This window comes from Natator depressus, chromosome 10 (assembly GCF_965152275.1).
Source record: "Natator depressus isolate rNatDep1 chromosome 10, rNatDep2.hap1, whole genome shotgun sequence".
Classification (NCBI taxonomy): domain Eukaryota; kingdom Metazoa; phylum Chordata; order Testudines; family Cheloniidae; genus Natator; species Natator depressus.
In genome coordinates, this window is record NC_134243.1 from 54,291,595 (window position 1) to 54,313,886 (window position 22,292).

Sequence of the window (22,292 nt, forward strand, 5' to 3'; positions counted from 1 at the left end):
GTTCTATAGCATCATCTGTACAGTAGCTGGGTGCTGAGACGTGCTAAGCAGTCTTTGTCAGTTTTTTAAAATTACATTTTCAGTTCAACTATGTATTCATATGAAGGGCCATTTTTAGTACATTACTGTTTGTATTTCAGAGGCCACTGGGGAGTTGTACCCTGAATATTCAGCCTACCATGCAGCTGGTGTGGCAGGGGAGAGAGGGTGACATAAATTTCCCCAAAAGAGGCGGGGAAGAGGTAGGCCAACCTTTTTCTCTACCAGCCTGGTGGGTGCACCAGGGAGTAGGCTGCTTCATCTCAAGGGCCCTGTGCACTAAGGAGCTTGGGGGAGTGATGGTTTTTTGAGGGTCAGCATTGGGGCAGCTCTTGCTGTAAACTTTAGCTAAAGGCCACACTCTACACCAAAGTAAGTGTAATGTGAATACCTAAGAGTTTAACTTTTATAGATTAACAGTAGAATTGGGCTGCTTTGAATTTCTATTTCCAGAAAGCTGAGACCACATGCAAGTGGGGAAAATTGGATTATTGCAATATCTTAGGTGCATATTGCTGCTCTTATGTCACCAGTATCTTTAGAACCTTCATGTATTTTGTAAGGGGAAAAAAACCGAAAAAACATAATTTTTGTGGTTGGAAGAAAGTAAAGGTGTAAGGTGCTATGATGAAGTCATGACAGTCTGATAACTCACAGGACATTATCAAAATAGCTTGTTTTTCAGGGAGTGAGGAGGCTGGAAGGGAGCTGAGCATTCTGATTAGCATGCCCACCTGTGTTTGTAATTTTAAATAGCCAAGTGTCATAATCTGAATTTAACTTAAGCATTTGATCAGTGTTTCACTACTGTTAAAGTTACGCTAATTTACAATTCGGAATGAGTATCAAGTCAAATGGTATAGTAGGTATCTTAACTGTGGATTACATATAACTTACCACATTGCCAGCATGCAACGTAATGGACAAAATAAGTATCAAAATATTTTAAATTGCTTTTTGTTTCTCCTGTTCATTATTATTGCGTATCACTATATTGAAAACTCGGCTTTCCTATGCACTGCATGCCTTTCTTAGATTATTACATATAGTATATATTACCATAACTGTGTTTAAAATGCCCCTTATAGAAATATAAAGGGATAAAGGAAACAACTATGTTGAGACCTTAATGAAATCCTGCACCTTTTTGACTACTGGTGAGCCCGTTTCTGATTTCACATTAGTGTAAATCTAAAGTAACTATTAATTTCACTAGTTACTCTGGACTTACTTTGGTGTAACTAAGATAAGAGTCTGGCTTTATTCCTTTAAGAGCAAAGGAATGAAACAGATTATTTGTCTGAATTTGCTTATATTTATAAATATAATTTGGCAGTTAAAATGAATTACAATCATGTCACTTTGCATCTCTTTAGATCAGAATGATTGTTTTCCTGAGGAAGAGCTCTAGTGGCTCAATAGCTTGTCTTTTTCACCAACTGAAGTTGGTCCAATACAAGATATTACCTCACCCACCTTGTCTCTCTCTCTCTGTTTTCCAAACCACACACTACACTTTAGGACCGTATGCTGCTTTGCCAGGGATAACCACATGTGAAGCAAGTGCTTATGTGGTAAAAGTGCGTACTAGGAGAAGCTCAGAAGCTGAGTTGCCCCATTCTCTGTTGTCATTGGGCTAGGCCAGTTGCTGCCAAATGAGGGATATGGTCTGAAAAAATGATGGGTATGGTCTGAAAAATCACAGAAAGGCTACTCTGTTGAAGACCTAAAGTGATAGGGAATTCCATGTATAATAGGCATAATGTGCTTCTGCTCAGGAGCACATACCAACCCTTCCTCCCCCTCAGTATTTGTTTTACCAACTTGTCATTGGCTTTCCACCATCAGCTGTGTGAACAGAACTCCTCAAAGAGGTTTGCATGCAGTAACTCACTGTTGCCTTTTGCAACAGAAGTAGTGATTAATTCTCTCCTTTACTTATTGCTGTCAGTTTTTTGTGAGGGACGGATGAGGGAGAGAGCAGAGATCATAACTTTTGGGGGTTCACTCTTCCCATGGTGCTTCTGGGTAAGTGCGTCTATTTTTGATAAGTTGCAAATGTTTTGTGTAAATATACTGTGCCATTGAGCATTTACTTACTATAGGTTTCTTCCCCCTTTGCTACATTATGGATGGAAGCATCTGACCCTTGATAAGTGATGATGATAAAGTAGTAATAGAGGTTCTTCATAACACTATACAGACATTAGCGAATTAATCATTCCAGCACAGTTGCGAAATGGGAAACCAATGCCCTTCTTTTCACATATCTAACATGTTTGCATTTAACTGACGTGTTTTTGTTGTTTTGAAGAAAATGAAGAATACATGCTAATTTTGAACAATGAAAGTTTTGATGCTTTGTTTTATTTAGCACCTGGGATCTCCAGGCTCAGTACTTTAAATGAAATCATCATATATTAGCATACAAATTAAGCAACTCTGTTATCCTGAGTTTCTCCAAACCCTTCTTTCAGAAAGCAAAGGAATGAATTGATGTTGAATTGCTTGCACAAGCAGGAAGAAAGCTGTTCATGTCCTGAATACAAGTAACTGAACAAGAGGTTTTACATACAGGGACTGAATAGCACAAAGTTTTAAGATGGTAATTACAAATCTTGAGCTCTTTCCTTAAGAAAAAATTGCTTTGGATTTAAGCTGCCATAAAATATTTCCCCCTTTGTCCGGTAAAACTCTTACAAGTTGGTGCTATTAAACTAATTGTCATCCTCTTTATAGCTGTAGTTTTAATGAAGATTTAATGCAGGTCTTTTCACATACATGCCAGTTATTACACAGAGGATGAAGTAACATAGCTTAATGGTTCATGCAAAATTTCTAGAGTAGGAGGAAGTGAGTGCCAAAAATGTTGTGTATTCCACATGGAAAACATTTTTGGTGTACAGCTGAAATCCAGTTTTGGAATGAAGATAGGCTGATCAGATAGCAAGTGTGAAAAATCGGGATGGGGGTAATAGGCACCTATACAAGATAAAGCCCCAAATATTGGAACTGTCCCTATAAAGTCGGGACATCTGGTCACCCACAGTGAAGATGAAGCATCTCATAATGTTCAATAACTGGGGGGGAAAAAAAGGGGTGCCTGCACACGGCACTTCATCACGCTTACCTTACGCTTCTGTTTACAAAATTTAATGCATGTTGTTATGCATAAAAGTGAATTTATTTGGCAAGGTGCTGAGCATCTTCCCCTCAGGATAATGAGAAATGAGGGTGCTGAAGGCACTTAGTATTGCATGGCCAGCGGAACTTGTGTGCCACCAAGCAGAGCTACTTTGAGAAATGTTGTTAATTCTCAGCTGGTAATTCTTTTGAATAAAATTCATATGCTGCCTTAGAATGGCCAAAATCTCATGAGAAATGTTGCTGCTGTTGGTTTTTGTGAGATTTAAGCTGAATCTAGAAAGGAGTCTTTTTTCCTGACCTGGAAAGAAAATTGGAGGGGTGGGGAAAAAATTGGTCTGTCCCAGAAATGTCTCCAAACTCAGAGCCTCCTGGAATTCAGAGGAGTTTAGACCAAGGTTTTGGTTCTGACTCCTCTAGCTTTAACATAGCAGTTGGTAGATTTTCCCTTCCCCCACCCCTCCCCACCGAATCTCTTCCATTCTGTAACTCATTAGTCAGTCCTAAAAACAGAAAGAAGAGCTGTAAAAAATCAGTATTCACAGTAGAGTCTAGCTATTTATCTACGTATTGTCTGGCTCTAGAACCATGATTGAGAGAGTGGTTTATGATCAAACATTTCTTAACATTGCCATTTTGCAGAATATACTCTAGGCTTTGTGTTTCTGAGTTTCTTTGTAGAGTTATACCCCTCTGGTCCAGTTTTTGACATAGTTGCTTTCTTTTCTTTCTGTGTAACCATACCTTTAGTCCATTATTTAGGTTCTTCCCTCCTACTCCACCCCTGTGTCACTGATTCAGAGCGATTTGGGTTGCTTTGTAAACTGGGCGCAAGAAACAACATGCGTTTTAATATGCCTAAATGTATCCATCTAGGAACAAAGAATATAGGCCATACTTACAGGATGGGGGACTCTAGCCCAGGAAGCAATGACTCTGACAAAGATTTGGCGGTCAAGGTGGATAATCGGCTGAACATGAGCTCAGTGTGATGCTGTGGCCAAAAGAACTAATGTGATCCTGGGTTGCATAAACAGGAGTATCTTGAGTAGGAGTAGAGAGGTTATTTTACCTCTGTATTTGGCATTGGTGTGAAAGTTGCTGGAATAGGACATCCACAGTTCAAGAAGGATGTTGATAAATTGGAGAAGGTTCAGAGAAGAGCCCCAAGAATGTTTATTTTGGGGATGTTCTAAGGCCTGTGCTGTACAGGAGGTCAGACTAGGTGATCGTATTGGTCCCTTCTGCCTAAGAATCTATAAGATGAGCAGCTTTCTTTGGAGAGAAAGCACACTTTAGCATCATTGGAGATTTTTAAGAGCAGGTTAGATAAACACCTGTCAAGAATGGTCTAGATAATACTTAGTCGTGCCATGAGTGCAGGGGACTGGACTAGATGACCTCTCGAGGTTCCTTCCAGTCCTATGATTCTATCAACCCTTTTAATTTTGTGCCCAAAAAGTTAAGGGAGTATTACTTCCTCCTTGACCTTAACAACCACACTTTCTTGAGGTTGGTTTGGCTGGGATCTGTAAAGTTATCCATCAGGTCAAGTGCTGGCAGGTTCCCTGGCAAAACTGAACATATGCTTACCTAGGAGTGCTGTTTATTCATTCAGAGCGCATACATAGTTCTGTGACTTAGACTTCAGAAATTGCTGCAGTATGGTGCAGTGGTACATCAGCTAACTGTGCCCCCTTTGACACTGAGCCCCAGGATTGTTTCTCACTGCAACTAGGTTTGTTAGTACTTCTCAGTCCCACTGTGTAAAGGACCTGTGATGTCAGTATAATTAAAGAAGAGTTAATTTCTTCAAGCAGATTGCAATAAAATAATGTAATGTGGTTATACAATATAGTATAGTATGAATCACCTGGTTTGGAATCCTATTGTACAACAAATGCATCTTGATAAGTGAAGAGAATGTGTTTTAGTATTCCGTGGAACCAGATTATCAAAGCAAGCTCAATTAAGTCTGACCTTAGGGATCTGTCAAATCACTTCAATAGAAAGCATCAGTGTCCAGGGTATTGTCCATCAGAGCTGTACCATATTCATTCCATGTCTTTTCACAGCCTTTTCAATAAGTGGGCAAATAATTCTGGTGCATTTATTATGAAAAGATGGACATCTTAAAGGAAAACAGTGAATTAGAATGTTAACTTAAAAAAATTCTAGTTTTGGACAGGGCACTCTTTAGAATGTCCTGTATCTAAAAAAGAAATGGACAAAACCCCTTCTGTTATCCGGCTTGTTTATTAAAGTCCCATCTGTGAGAAAGAAATGGACTGTAAAAAGTGCTGGCAAATGCACAAATTAAACAAATTGAAACATGATGGAAAATGTCTTTTTGCTGACTTCTTGGATTTATGGTAACCGTAGATGATGTAATTATAGATGGTAAAGAATTTTCAGACAGGTATAACTTTATTTTCCCAAATTGGTAGTATTCTTAATACAAGGTGAAGCTGTTGAACATCCTTTTTGTATATAGACATACTGGATTTACCATTAACTACATGCCTCTCCAGTCCTATTCATTTAGTTTATAGAATGGTGGTTCTTCTGTCCATTTGGAGGTTGAGCTAAAATATTGCTACTTTGAATACAGAATTGAAGTCAAGAAGAGCAACAAAATTGCTGTAGAGCTCATTGCCCTTGGTAAGAATTTTCATCACAGCCAAATTATCTTGGGACTCTTGCTTTGCAGGTCAAGTCTTATAGATCAGACGGTACTAACTGCAGCCAGTTCACCTAAGTGCTTAATCCTGTTCTGCCTAACAACTAACACACAGCTGTGATCTAAGACTGATTCAGCAAACCACTTAATATGCTTAGCCTTAAGCATGTGAGTATGCCCATCCTTAACTAAGCGCATAAGCATCTGTTTGAATCCCATTGACGTCAGTAGGGTGTGCTTAAGTATCTTGCAAAATTTGTGCACCTATGGGCCAATCCTGTCAACGTTTACTACTAGGTGTAGTGCTTAATACTGTGAGTAGTCCTGTTGACTTCATTGGAACTAGTTAAAGTATTAAGCAGTGCACCCAGTAGTGTTTTGCATGATTGTGCCCTATACCACTTCTGATGTGCCTTCAATGTGAGACCCATCATAATTTGGAAGAACTTTGGCTCTTAATGATACTAGTTATAGGGGTGATGCCCCTTACTTAAAAAGAAAAGGAGTACTTGTGGCACCTTAGAGACTAATCAATTTATTTGAGCATAAGCTTTCATGAGCTAAGCTACAGCTCACGAAAGCTTATGCTCAAATAAATTGGTTAGTCTCTAAGGTGCCCCAAGTACTCCTTTTCTTTTTGCGGATACAAACTAACACGGTTGCTACTCTGAAGCCCCTTACTTAATATTCTTGTTTAACTTCTTCTGCAGAAATTCCAGATACCATCTCAGCGGTTTTGTCTTCTGTTTTTCTACAGAAATTGAATGCCAAAGTGTTGTGTGCTGGCTGGCTGTTAATGTAGAAAATGCTGTTCAAACAAAATTTATTAAAAATGGAATTTAACCTAAAACTGGAGTTAAGAGTTAAAATCTCTCTCTACTCCAGGAAAACAAAGTTCATCCAAACCCTAGCACTTAATCCAAGTCTAAAAATGAAACAAATAAACATTAACTGAATATGGAGTTGTGTATGGAGAGTTCAAAGGCACAAACTTTATTTTAGTGCCAAGTAAGAGAACCTAATTTCATCCCTGAATTCTCCTTATTGGCTAACTTATTTTTAGTAGCCGAGTGTATTACTCTTGGGGGCACTCTGCATCAAAAAATTAAAAATTCTGCACACAATATTTTAAAATTCTGCAAATTTTATTTGTCAAAATAACACTACATAATCACGCCAGTTTCCATTATTTTGGTAATTTATTTCAAAATACCTGTCAGCAAGTATGTCTGTAACAATACAGACACCCACAAAAATTCCCACAGGAGTGCCTACCCACCTAATACACCCAAACCCCCTTCCTCCCAGAGCTCAGTCATGGTCCCCCCACTCCTCCAGTCCAAATACCTGCACCCCCTCCCCCCAGAGCCCAGATACCCCCCTTCTCCCCTCCAGAGTCCAGCTGTGACCTCTCCCCCTCCCCCGAGCCCAGGGATCTAGAAGGAGACACAGCCTGATGTTGGGTACTGGGCTTGCGTGGAGTTTCCTGTGCGCCACTGTTTCCTTCCCTCAGGGCGTGTGGGGAAGTGATGCTGCCGGGAACCCTCTAGCTCCTTCCCCTTCCCCCTGGCGGGGTCTTCTATATATGAGCTGGGCTCTGCCAGGTCCAGTGACCCCTAGTGGTGACCAGCAGCACTGCAGCCCATTTCTGTAGGGGAAAGAAAATTCTGTGCTCACAACATTAATTTCTGCAAAATTCTGCATTGCGCAGTGGTGCAGAATTCCCCCAGGAGTAGTATATTCTAGCTAGTGTGAAGAAGCCTCCACTGATATGTGTAGTATATCCTACTTTTACTTTTGACAGTTTGTTAGAAGGATGGAAATGAACTCTCTAGAAAAGTCAAGTCGTGAGAGAATCCACAATGCTCGGTGTGAGAGGCATGTTGCATATTCCCCATCTTAACATCAGTCCTTCAGGAGTACAGATGAGATAGTTAGAGGTGCCTAGAGTAAGGTTCTTCCCTTCCACATTGTTTTCATTCACATTGTGGGATCACCCCCCACCTCCCCCCCCCCGGGATCACATTGAAGACTGGAACAGGTTACATCTTTTGAGGGCCTGACAGCAGCCTCCTCACTTAAAACATGGCGTATGCTTCACTTGCTGCTCTTCAGAAGGGGTAGACCTCCAGATCCACATGGTTTGAGTATCTGTAATGGTAGGTCCCCAAGAAAGAACGTGGCTTGCTCCAAAGTAGATAGGATACAAGAGTCTGAGGATTTGGTGTTAAAGCATCTATCTTATCACACCAACTGTTCAAGGTCTCATTTTATGAGACTAAATTACTACCAACCTTAGCTACGCTTCTGAGCAATGCATAAATTATTCTAATATCTTACTATAGCTACCTGAGCTTTTAATATTGTTCAGCTCAACCAGTGATCCAAAAGCTTGCTCTTGGGAACACCCTGTTCCTGATGCTACTGGGAGGACTTTGGGCCCCTAAACAAATGAAGTTATATGCAGTTCTTTCATCTGTGACAGTAATACTACGGGGGATCAATCTAATGTAATAAAAAAATCCAAGCACGATTCAGTAAACATTACTAGCATATATTAAAATGAAAACATGTTTGAGAGGAAACAATGCAATGGAAATTGCTTGTACAAAAATTCCTTGCATGTTGCTTCAAGTAAATTATATTTGATTTATTTTTCTGTGATTGTAACATTTATGAAAAAGATAGGAGACTTTTGGATAAAATTGTATGTTGTTTCTTTTTGTGCATATGTATTGTGCCCAGCTATTTGGACCTTCAGTTTCAACCAAAGATGGATTGTTTTTCACTTCTTTATGAGAGATCAATAGTAAAGAATGATCACGGTAGATTAAAAAATCTTTATAGATCACATATGAGCATAGATATAGATTTAGTACTAACGATGTTTGACAAGCATGGATTGGCAGACCAGCCCTCAGTCAAATCTACAAACACAGATCCACAAAATCATAGTGCACGCATTCCACAAACCTTGTAGCCAAAAGAAATCCGGTAAGCTTTCCACTTGTTTCTTTTAATGAATAGAATTTCATCCTTAGTTTGGCAGTGTACATGAGTGCCATTTCCACTATTTGCCTTTTTAGGAGACAATCTCTTGTTCCTTAGCATCACAGTCATCATGTATTTTAAATGGCACTGGTTGAGTTGAAGAATTTTTTTTCGCGCTTCATCCACAGCATCTGCAAAATCTTTACTGATGGAACTCTCCTGAGTTGTGGGTAATCTTGCCTTGGCTCCATAACCATTGCATGTTGGCTCCATAGCAGATTTGCATTGCCCTTGGCACCATAGGAGTAATGTATGTTTATTGCTTGTGAGGAGCTGTTGCCTTATTTCGGGGATAGGATCAATCAGATCAGAAGTGGCCTGTTTGAGACTGTGAAAACAGTAGAACCCTGAGAGATGAAAAATGTACCGTTGATCCTTCAACTAGCTACTTGGGAGAGGGACCCTTGTCCTTTGTGGTTGATGTAAGGCCAGTGGGAGACTCTGGGCGCTCTGTTGATTATTATTTCTATCTGTTAATACTTTTCTTGTAGAGAGCAAAATGCCAGATGGTCTTTATTAATGATTAATTAGCTCTGCTATCTTTCAACATTCATGTAGTATATATTTTTATTGACAGCTTGAAATTTTAGTTCCAGTTGCCATTCTTTCTTTAGCAGAACATTACCAAGAAAGTGATGCTGCAAACAGACTTTTTTGGAACTCTCTGTCTTTTCAGATCTTTTCAGTGTGTAAGTGAAATTCTGGGATCTCGATGGAGATTCTCTTACTGGCAGCAGACAAAAATAAAGAGCGTCACGCTGATTTCTTTAGTCTTTGATACTAGGAAACTGTTGACCATGGAGTACTGCTTACTTGCTTGCAGGAGTGTGCAGCCTGGCATTTCTCTGAAAATTCAGGCACACTGAATAGTCAAATTGGGCAGTTTCTAGTCCTCTTGGGAAGGTCTTTTCAACTGGATCTCATCGATGTATTAGTGTTAGTGCTATGGTAGGGGTGATATGTTTTGAGCTACAGTAACATAGGTGTGCTGCTGATACAGAAACTGAAAAGGAAACTTATCTGCTACTGTAAGTTTCCTTTTAATCAAATCCAGAGCTTAAAGTTTTACAACTTCACCTGTTTCTAGATGAAGTACAAACCTGTATGTAAGTGACCTGTCTGCCTCAACCATGGCAAAAAAGGAAGAGATGTTTGGCAGGAGGAAGCATTTGGAGGATTGGGCTGGCGTGACACCTGCACAATTTAGGAAAAGTTTATACTTTTTTGTTTCTAACCCAAATGATTCAGTCATCCAGGAAAAGTTGAGGCCTGATCAGTATTATGAGTTGTTTTGATGGCTTATAGAATTCTGATATGTGATTAGTATGGTACATGATCACTGATGTTCCCTTGACAAGTTGGTAGTGCTGTTAGTGTGGGTGGATATCCATTTTATATTTTTTATTATTGGTTCTTACTTCAAGACCTATGTAGTTTAATCAGCTTAGATGGGCTCAGGGTCTTAAACATATCACATATCATTACAGGTTTCAGTGATTTAGGTTTACTTTTGATGGAAAAGGTGGACTCTTTCAGATTGGGGGGGGGAATTTTTGAATGACAGTAAATAAATGTTTGATCTCTCTAGGTGTTTCTCATTTTTTATTGTGTTTTTAAAATGTTTTAAAATAGACTATATGTTTTTAGGGTAGTCTGTAGGGGTGAGTGTAGGGGTGGTACCCACTAATAATAGATGCCTCAATTTTTGAGTGACCAGTCTGACATACCTTGGGGCTGAATAGCCACAATTTTGATTGAAAGCAGTAGTGGAGATGTAGGTACTCAACATCTCTGAAAATCAGGCTGAAGTTGAGAAGCAAAAAAAAGGCATCCAAAATCACTGACAGCTTCTGAAGATATAGGCTTCTCTGACTCAGTTTCTCCAAATGCAAAATAAAAATTATACATCCCTACTTTTCCTGTTATGAAGATTAACAAATGAACATACTTTGATGTAGTGAACAATGGGACTTGTGTCTTTGCATCAAGGGGAGAGCAGTCTCTCTTTCAGTGAGTCGTCAGTGTACAGTTTCTTCAGGACTAGTGTGGAATAGGGAACCCACAACCGTCTTTGGTCTAGTCTTGGTGTCAAATCCTGCAGATCTGCCTTAATCAGAACTCCTATGAACTGGGAGTTTTACTTGAGTTTGGACTGCAGGATTTGGCTATCAAAACAAAATTAAGCACAAATTTCCCCCTTTCTTGACTGTTCCCAAGTAATACGCAGATATAGAGTGGCAGCCACTGGCTATGTCTACACTGCAGTAAAGCATCCTTGGATGTCCTGTGTCAGCTGACTTGGGCTCATGGGGCTATAAAATTGCAGTGTAGACCTTAAGACTTGGACTGGAGCCCAGGCTCCAGGACCCCATGGGAAGGAGGGTCCCAGAACCCAAGCTCCAGCTTGGCTCTGAAAGTCTACATTGCAGTTTTATAGTCACACAGCCCAGGCCCTGCAAGTCCAAGTCAGTTGACTGGGGCCAGCTATAGGTGTTTTATTGCAGTGTAGACATACCCTGAATCTCCCTCATACAGCAGGAACAATGGCCACACCTGGAATGATACTGTCAAGCTGGTTTGAATGTGGATGTGAAAGAGAGCTTTGTAATTCTCCCAGCTTAATAGAAAACAATTTTTTAATCAAGCTGGGGCAGATGGCAAAGTAACCTACTGTGAGTGAAAACAAGGCTTATGTAGTGAGTGAGCAGTAGATGGAGAGCTCTCTTTTATTATGCTTAATGGTAATAGATTCCAGAAGAGCTTATAATGCAAATTAGTAATATTGCAGTCTTAAGTTGTGTGGGATAAAAATACTCTGTGCTGGAATCCTAATTTTTCTTATGTCATTAGACGTGTTTGTTCATGAGACTTGTGTAATCTTCCTGTTTGCACACTGTGCTTTGCTGCCAATTAATCTGGGAGATATCCATTAAGAAACACTGATCCAGAGATGAGAAAACATGCCCCTTCTACGCAGTATTGCCATCAAATCAATGCAGTACATCCTAAATACTGGAGTGTGGTGTCATCATAAAGCATGAACTCAGCTGCTGGTATTAGACCCCAAAGCTTCTGAGTCAGAGATGGGAGCATGGAATATTCTACCTTATCTCTAAGGATCAGTGTCATTTGTGCATGGTGGACTGGACTGAATGTCATTCAGTCCAGTTCTGTGTTGCTTTAATTTATGTCTGTGGGTCTTTTGCAGTAATTTTGCATATCAGAGTAGTAGCGGACAGGGATTTGGAGCAATCAGATTTTTGAATTGCTCCGCTCCAGCTCCGCTCTGGCACCAATAGTGACTGCTCCAGTTCCACTCCGACTCCGCTTCGCTTTCCGACTCAGATTAATTTTTAACTAAATAAAAAAGTGCATACTGTAATTTTGAAAAAAACATTATTTTTATTCAGACTTTTAAAACAATTTAAATGTCATCAACAATGATACAAACTAGAATCATTCATAATTCATTCTGTAAAAAATTATTGCAGCAATCAAGGCGTCTTTCATAGCCTGCCGCAAATCATTTACAATTAACTTTAAAGCCGAAAACAGTCACTCTACACTAGCTTGAGTTGTTGGCATGCTCGAAGCAATGCGGTGTGGGTAGCTGTGAATAGCCTCAAAAATAGACTTAACTTTTAGCCTACCAATAGACTCCATCGCTTCACAATCTTCCAGAAAGTTTCTCTTGAATAATGCTTCATTACAATTATGAATCGCAGAAACTTGCCGGTGTCTTTCTTGTTTATCCAGTTCCCTTTCGAAGGCGTCATCTTCTGAAGAATTGATGCTTGAATTATCTCCATTTCCCTATGATGGTTGAAGATGTCTCAGGGATGGACACTCGAACAAGTTCAGAGTGGAGACAGAAGTTTGAGAACAGCCTGCTATTTCTGAAGGATGTGAACTTTCCGCAATGGCAAATTTGATTGTTGATGACTCCTTTTGGTGTGTTTCGTTTTCTTCAACCTCTTTGGCTGAGTTCAAATGCAGCAATAGATTTTGTTTTTCGAGTCTTTGAGCAATATCAAGGAGCCTTTCCTTTGCCTTTGGTATTTCCCTTGAGGTAAGAAGAATCCGATACCGTGGGTCAACATAAACTCCAGCAAGGAAATGAATATTGTCAAAAAGCTTCCCTTCGCGTTTCTGCAAGTAGGATAGAATTTCTTCCGCAATTTGTCCACCATTTTCTTGCCAGAATTTTGACAGTTTTCGCCATTCCTTCATTAAAACTCCCGGGGATACATCGACAGCTTGAAGATTCACGGTTGTTTGGTTTGGCTTTGCCAAGAGGTCTTGCAGGTTCTTCACTTCGTCCCATTCAGCTTTTGTTAACTTGAGTTCTCTTGTTCCAGCAGCAGCCACTTGTTCACAGTAAGATTGAAAAATGAGAAGCTGATCAATCATCGCAACTGTTGAACCCCAGCAAGTCACAGTATCCAATGATTGAGTTAACCCATGTAGATCAAGCAGAACACTTGGAATACTTGGGGTTTGTAGTTTGACAACGACTTGTCGAATTTTTGCCAGAAATTGCTTCGCATGTTCTTTGTTCAGTCCATTCCAGATTGCCAACTGAAGAGTGTGAATACCACACCTCATCAGTTGGACTTTTGAGTCGTCCTCATGAAGCCATGTTGGAAGTATGAGGCTAGGGTCATTAACCCATTGCGCAGCAGCCTCCATGTTGAGTTTGATTTCATCCATTCCTTTAGTTCCTTCAGTTGGCAAAATAGCTTCAGTTCTGTCCACATCCCTGTTCTCAGAAGTAGAAATGGTTTCATTGTCCTTGCTCACATTTTTGACGGCACCCGTCATGTTTGCTGCATTGTCAACGCAGATGCTCAGCACTTGCATTTCACTGATCCCAAATTTTTCTAAAATAGCTTTTACTTGACTTTTCACGTATGAAGAATTGTGACGCCCTTCAGCGTTGATTATGTCCAAGGTTTTTACCACAGCTTTATCTTTTCCTTCTTCTTAGTACTGAGCATTGATTGCAAGGAAATTTCTGTTTCCATGGGTGGCTGCATCCATTTTCAGGTAGCACAATTTTTGCTCCAAAGCTTTCTTGAACTCTTCACGACCAGACTCAGCTGACAACTAAATGATGAACTGCATCGTGCCCTGTCAAAACGCCAAGCTGCCGACCCATTTCACCTGCAGTTTTTTGGAATCCTTTGTTCTTTAGCCTGAAGGTAGTGAGCGGTGTTGAACTCAAGCAAACCATTTCCATTAGCCCTTCACAGAAAATGTTGGCATCCATGGTGACTGTAACCTTTGAGGACTTAAATATGAGTCAAGTCTTGTTTGCTCAATTTTGGGATTCTTTTCAGATGAAGCTTCACAAAAAATCTTTTCTCCAGGAGTTTTCAAAGAGCCAGATGAACGTCGTTTAGCCGCATCAGCTTTCTGTTTTGCCTTATCTTCCTGGTCCTTTTTTGTAACCAGAGCCGCATAGTTTTCAGGATGGTTACATTTTACATGCCGCCAAAGGTTGAAACTTTTCATGGCACTTGCTTCACTTGTCTTGAAGCTACATGGTTTGAGCTCGCCATTCACTTCCTTTTCCACCTTGCACGTTGCCAATTTCTCTGCTTTTCCCAAAAGCCCAAATTTGGGCTTTTCAAATTCAAAAGTAAAGACGTCGTTGAGATCCTTTTCCATAAATCGGCTATCAATCATGGGGGGCAGATTTGATTTTTTTTGTTGAAGCCATGGCCAAATCTTCTTGTGCGGCTACTGCATCCAAATGTTTCTTGTTATGATCTTTGAAAAGCAATGAACAAAAGGATTACATTTTTTTTTATAATGTACCTGCTTGTGATATCTTAACCAGTTAAGGTACTTCGAATTTATTTTGGATTTTCTGGACAAAAATGATCACATTTTCTTTTTACACAAAATTATTATTAAAGCATATTTTAATATTTTAACATGTTTCTTGCAGTTTTAATGAAGTAAGAAGTATTTTAATATACATAATTTAATATAAATTTGTATTTATAAATTTCAAGTTTTTCTTATGAAATTTTGCGGTAAAAATATTTGAAATATTTTCCAAGTTTTTAATTAATATCTCAAAAACACTTCAATATAGATATATCAATAAAATTTGGTATGTGCCATAACGTTCGTATGTGCTATCACTGTTCTACAACATTAATTGTTGGGAAGTAACAAGGCTACACGTTACAAGGTTGAAAATAAACTTTAACAGGAAAGCGGATTCAAATTGCAAGCACAGTCCTTTTAGTAAAGAGAGCAAATTTTCAGAAATATGTGTTTCCTTTATCAGGCTGGAAACATTATACAAGATAGTACCTGTTGTTGTTTGCTCTATCTTGTATAATGTTTCCAGCCTGATGAAAGAAAAACATATTTCTGAAAATTTGCTCTTTACTAAAAGGATTGTGCTTGCAATTTGAATCCGCTTTCCCGTTAAAGTTTATTTCCAATGTTCTATCGTTCAAATAAAATTATTTAAACTACAGGTGTTGTGAACTGGGGGGACTGAGCCAATTTTATTTAATATTTTTTAAATCTTTGATTATTTAACAGATACGACCCTGGAATATGATTTAATGCTAAAACATGCATTAAAATGGTACTCTTAATTTATTTTGTATAATTAACCGTTTCCGAAAAAAACTGTTTAAAAATTTTAATCTGCTTCGATGCTTAGAATGATACAAACAATTTTATTTATTGTTTATTTTTCAACTTTAGAACCATAATTTTAAACGTAATAATAAATAACCAAAAATTATTAACTTATTATGGAACATAATATTACCGCTCGTAGCCAGGGGCAGTTGACGACAAGCCTTTCTTGAAATATGAAATAAAAATGACCAACCGCTAGTTCGGGATGCCTGTGGTTTAAATAATTCTGGATAATGTAATATGGTAGCGCATACTAACACTAAGACACAGACATAATTTCATTACTTTATTTTAAAGTGTTTTTGAGATATTAATCAGAAATTAACTTTTCATCACCTCCTTCAAGGGACTGTAGCTCCCTTAGGAAGAATTTTAGGACACGTGTTCACAGAAACGTTTTTTTCTTAAAATGACCTAAGGATTCACCCCCAAAGTTGTGTTGAACAGTTTCCAATCACTCTGGATATATCACAAAAATCACTCCTAATTTATGCAAAAATGTTTACTGTATATTTATATGCCTGCTGCATGCAACTTTTTCAGTAAATTTAAAATTACAAACAACTCTACCAAAAGACTGTAGAACAGATGACATATAAAATAAGTCCGCCAGAGTGATACGGGAGCGTGTACAAATGAACAAATGTACCGGTAACGGAAGCCTGTGTGAGAAATGAGTTTAAGTGGTTAATATCTCTTGTGATATCTTAATATACCAATAAACAAAAACAGTATTTTTTTTGCAATATATTTGTTTGTGATATCTTAAATGTTGCGTCTTGCGTCACACTTTTCCGTAATCGCAGCACTCGGTGTGTCTTGTTTTGATCAACCCTTACAAAAGAGTATCAACACATACTAATCTAACTAATCCTACGCGAGTATGTACTCGCCTAACCTTGGCACAAGGGTGGGAGCAGTCTGTAGTGTTGCCGGACGTCTGATAATTATCTGATTCTTTAATAAAACATATCTCCAAAAAACTTTGTAATTTTGTTTCTGTATATTAAATCTTGATTTTCAGCCAAAGTGAGAATAACTGTGACATATTACGTAAAGTGGTAAAGTAGATGTTAATATCAATTGTTATACAATCTGAAACTTTTTGGCACCTTTAGGACTTTCTTGCTAAATATAATTCATATTGGATTGGATTGGATTGAAAATGGAAAAAAAAAAACCTGGAGCAGTCAAGATTTTCTGTGCTCCGGCTGTGCTCCGGCTCTGCTCCTGCTCCAGCTCCAGGCAAAAACCTCCAGCTCCACTGCTCCGCGCTCCAGCTCCGGGCTCCGCTCCAAAGCTTTGGTAGCAGATACTGTACATTTGTGGCTCTTAAAATTATAACACCTTGGGCCTGCCAGCCACAAAACACGGCGCTGACATCCAAGAGTGAGATTAGTCAAGAATTGGGTACCTGTATGTATTTTAAGCCTTGGAAATCTTCAGTATGTCACTGCTTGAATTTAATGAGCAGCCAACAGGTTTTGTAAAGAGATAAAAAGAATACAATAATAACTGCAATTTAGAATATTTTACACGTGGGGGCCAAAATGCTGGCCATGGTGAGTTTTGCTGGTATGAGTGTTAGTAAGAGAATGCAGGGAGTAGGGGGGTGTTGCTACTAAAACTTTCTGAAATGTTGGACTGATATTTTCATGGAAGTGTACAAGGATCAATGTTCCTGGCTCCCCATGCACAGCATCGACAGCTTATCCCTAGATGGTGAAATTCATGTCCCATGTTCTGCACTGGGTGGGTCGTCTTTCTTTCTTTCTTTACCTCTTTTCTCCTCATATATTAGAGGATTTGCCTTTCCTCTCCCCCCCCCCCACCCGCTTGGTTTGTCTTTTTATATCTCCCTCCCTGTTTGTCATTATTCCATTGTTTTGCTCCGTACTCTCCTTTGCTTCCTCTGTTTTCTCCTCCCTTTCCCTTCGACCTTCTTTTCTCATCTGCTCAGTGCCTCTTTGGGGAGTTCCTCTGCTACATGATATCATCAATGAAACCGGGTGAGACTTTCAAAGGATTCTATGCTCTGCAGGGAGAAGAATTCCTGGGAGCCGGTTAAACTGGCTTTATGGTCCTTTCTGTTGTTGAAGCAGCACAAAGGAGTCAAGGATTTGGCATGATTTAGTTGGGAATTGGTCCTGCTTTGAGCAGGGGGTTGGACTAGATGACCTCCTGAGGTCTCTTCTAACCCTAATATTCTATGATTCTATGTTCTGACATGTGTAAGTTGGTAATTGAAGACTTACATTATGTTGTTCTATCTAGCTAAATCGGAGTGAACTCTGATGTAAATATTTTGCACCAATAATAAGGGAGGCTTTCATTGTGTGACTTGACGTTTGTCTATATGGGGACACTCAGAAAATTAAATTCATAATGTTAATTTGATTTAAAGTGGTTTCGTTAAACCACATTAAATCCCTGTGTTGACACTAATTCTGACTGAGAATGTCCACACAGGGATTTAATATGGTTTAACTAAACCCACTTAAAAAAGTACTTTTGGATTAACTTTTCTGAATGTCCCTATGTAGACAAGCCCTTGTTCCTCGTAAGTAAGGACATGTCTGTACCATTGGTGCCACAGCAGCATAGCTGCAGTGCAGTAGTTATGCTGCTGTACCAGAAATGCTTCCTACATCTAAGGAAGGGTGTTTTCTGTCAATTGTAGGTAGTCTACCTCCTTGAGCTGCAGTAGCTAGATTGCCGGAAGAATTCTTCTAAGTTTAGACCGTGCCTAAGTTGTGCTGCTGTAAGCTGTGCTTTTTTATATATATATATATATATATATATATATATATATAGGGGTTTGCGCTAGTGCAGTTACAACAATGTAGTCAGACTGGGCTAATGTAGACCGGGCCATTGTTTGACTTCCCTTTGAGGAAAAGCTGCTGATCTGACTTTCACTTAAAAATACTAGGTGCAGTGACTGACCCGCATGCCCAACCTGAAACTGAAAATTGGTTATTTGTCTAAGTTGCCTAGTAAACTTAATTAAATGTCAGTTTTGCCCAGTATAGTACTTCATGTTAGGAACTGCACCTGAACAGATATGTGCTATCTCTAGCTGATTAGGGCTAAGCAAAGAAGCAGAAAATAAGGGCACATTATCCATTGCTCTGCCTCTTTCATGGTCACAAAAGGGGGGAGGGGAGGGGACAGTTCTTGTTCATGGATTCAGGTTGGAGATGCCAGGATTCCCAAGTGCAGGTTAGCAACTTATGTAGAGAGCAGCAAGTAATTAAATTTCATTTGTCCAGTTATAGTTCTGGCTATTCCAGGCTGCTAGACAATAGACTTTTCCGAGCCTGAATTGACTGGAATTGAATGGTTAATTTTCAGTGTGACATATAGGTATTTGTCTGCATAATGTCTGTTAAGGCTAAGGTAGATCACGAGGATAGAGCCATACTAGACGGCTGCAAATATAAAACCTAGAATCATGCAATCAGTTGGTTTTCTGCAGGGGGATTTTTTTGTTTTGTTTTTGGACCATGCCTTTTTCAACATGCAGCTGATCCCTTTTTAGTATGTGAAATACTGCATTGTCAAATAAGTGGTTTGTTGCAAATAATTTACTATTTGTATTGTGGTTTTCCTGGCAAAATGCCATTCACAGTGCAGTCTTACTTTGGGGAGGTACTACAAGATTTTTCAGTCATCAGGCATTTAGAAGTAGGTACTACTAGACATATCTGAGCAACTTCAGGTTTTTATTCTAGTGTCTTGAGCAATTCACTATGCAATACCTCTAAAAATCTACTCTTTGCACTACTGGCAGAAGAAAACTAGTTTTAAAAAAAACATAACACTTATTAAATTGCCCAATGTTTTCCTCTACATGTGTCAAAATATTTGAAAAATATTACATTATATTATTTCAGAAATTGAATCAGTCCAGAATATTCTCTGATGCTAACCTGCTATGTGTCTTTATGTTAAGAAATGGTGGAAAGGAATAAATACCTCCTGAAAATATTTGGAGACTAATTACAAAAAATCTATTAAACTTCATGGTTTCCAGAATTCTTTCAGTGGTTGTGGTTTTAAAACTGCATTCTCTTGAAGTGATTAAATCCATTTTGAATGGTTATGCTAATCATTAATACACAGTGTGCCTTTAGCTAACTCCTTCTGCTTAATCTAAGATTAGTCATTCCATGCTACAAATAACGTTGTAATTATAATATATTTTTAAATTAACATTTTTACATTCTCAGATCACTTTATTTTTAGCACTCTTTTGTTCTGTATTTTTATCATATATCTCGAATATATAAACATTAATCAACAGCCCTAATCACCGTTAACTCACGCGATTAATTCAAAAAAATTAATCATGATTAATTGCAGTTTTAATTGCATTGTTTAATAGAATACCAATTGAAACTTATTAAATATTTTTGGATGTTTTTCTACATTTTAAAATATATTTCTATTACAACATGGAATACAAAGTGTACACTGCTCACTTTATATTATCTTTGATTACTGATATTTGCACAGTAAAAATGACAAACAAAAGAAGCAGTATTTTTCAATTCACCTCATACAAGTATTGCAGTACAATCTCTTTTTCATGAGAGTGAAATTTACAAATGTAGATTTTTGTTTGTTACATAACTGCACTCAAAACCAAAAGAATGCAGAACTTTAGAGCAGGGACCGTCCTGCCCAGCCCTTGAGCTCCTGGCCGGGAAGGCTAGCTCCCGGCCCTTCCCCTGCTGTCCCCCCGCCCCCACAGCCTCAGCTCGCCGTGCTGCCAGCGCTCTGGGCAGCGGGGCTGCGAGCTCCTGCCGGGCAGTGCGGCGGTGTGGCTGGCTCCGGCCAGGCGGCGCGGCGCCAGATATGCTGCTCTGAGCAGCACGGTAAGGGGGGAAAGGAGGGGGGGAGGGTGTTGGATAAGGGGCAGGAGGTCCGGGGGCAGTCAGGGGGTGGTTGGATGGGGAGGAGGGATCAGGGGATGGGGAACGGGGGGGGGTTGGATAGGCATGGGAGTCCCAGGGGTCAAGGCAGTCAGGGGACAGGGAGCAGGGGGGGGTTGGATAGGGGATGGGGTCCCGGGGGGCCGATTAGGGGCAGAGGGTTCCAGGAGGGGGCGGTGAGGGGACAAGGAGCAGGGGGTTTGGATAGTTCGGGGGTTCTGAGGGGGGCAGTCAGGGGATGGGAAGTGGGAGGGGGCGGATAGAGGGCAGGGGCCAGGCTGTTTGGGGAGGCACAGCCTTCCCTACTCAGCCCTCCATACAGTTTTGGAACCCCGATGTGGCCTTCAGGCCAAAAAGTTTGCCCATCTCTGCTTTAGAGCCTATAAGTCCACTCAGTCCTACTTCTTGTTCAGCCAATCGCTCAGACAAACAAGTTTGTTTACATTTACGGGAGATCATGCTGCCCACTTCTTATTTACAATGTCACCAGAAAGTGAGAACAGGGGTTCACATGGGACTTTTGTAGCCGGCATTGCAAGGTATTTATGTGCCAGATATGCTAAACATTCGTATGCCCCTTCATGCTTCGGCCACCATTCCAGAGGACATGCTTCTATGCTGATGATGCTTGCTTTTTTTTTTTAAAAAAGCATTAATTAAATTTGTGACTGAACTCCTTGGGGGAGAACTGTGTGTCTCCAGCTCTATTTTACCTGCGTTCTGCCATATATTTCATGTTATAGCAGTCTCAGATGTTGACTCAGCACGTTTTATTTTAAGAACATTTTCGCTACAGATTTGACAAAATGCAAAGAAGATAGAAATCTCACATTGGTAAAGATAGCTACAGCACTCGATCCAAGGTTTAAGAATCTGAAATGCCTTCCAAAATCTGAGAGGGATGAGGTGTGGAGCATGCTTTCGGAAATCTTCAAAGAGCAACACTCTGATGCGCAAACTACAGAACCCGAACAACCAAAAAAGAAAATCAACCTTCTGCTGGTGGCATCTGATTCAGATGATGAAAATGAACATGCATCGGTCCGCATTGCTTTGGATTGTTATTGAGCAGAACCTGTCATCAGCATGGATGCATGTCCTCTGGGATGGTGGTTGAAGCATTAAGGAAAGGACAGATGAATCTTTAGCGCATCTGGTAAGCAAGGAGAGCAGTAGTTCTCAGGGCAGTGGGAGAAGGGGTACAGAATATGAATCAAGGAAGATTTTCGAAGGAACAAATGACAGCTAGGTCCATTTATTCCCATTTATGTCTTTTTGAAAAGGTACCCCTTAATTTCAGACACTCCTTATACAAGAAGCAGATTAAAAAAGTTAATTTAAAACAAAGCTAAAATTCTGAAATTTTTTTTTTTTAAAGTTACATAGTACAAATCTAAGTAGAAGCAGTGGCCTGGCTCCTCTGATTTGACTGCTATGCTTTTCTTGGGCCTGTGAGTAGGGGTTGAAGGGTCAAAGATGGTTTTACACCCCCTTTGTGCTCTCTCAATTCCAGGGCCTGCCAGGGAACTAGTCCTACAGGCTGCCCTAATTATGCCTGGCTGTGCATGGTCTCACCCCAAGGGGTTCTTATGGTAGCCAGCGATGGGCCACACACAGTGGTTCTTCTGCCACACTTCTTTCCCCTAGCTATGCCTTCTACATGGATGACTGGAGGGAAGAGCCACTACAGCACTCTAGCCACCTGAAGATTCCACTGCACAGGAGAATCCTGGGATATAGGCATTTAAGATGGCTTCCTAGCTGCTTGGAGT

The 22,292-nt window shown here is 39.8% G+C and overlaps 1 protein-coding gene across 7 annotated transcripts in view; it reads left to right on the forward strand.

The window, feature by feature from the left end:
- The window catches only part of APBA2 (amyloid beta precursor protein binding family A member 2), a 202,525-nt gene that overhangs the window by 23,766 nt on the left and 156,467 nt on the right, over nt 1-22,292 (forward strand). The window contains exon 3 of one of the 7 annotated variants that reach the window (XM_074966196.1): nt 1,991-2,067. The exons of the other annotated variants lie outside the window; for them this stretch is intronic. The gene's annotated coding sequence lies outside the window, so the exon portion shown is untranslated. The remainder of the gene's footprint in view (nt 1-1,990; nt 2,068-22,292) is intronic. 7 annotated transcript variants of the gene reach the window in all.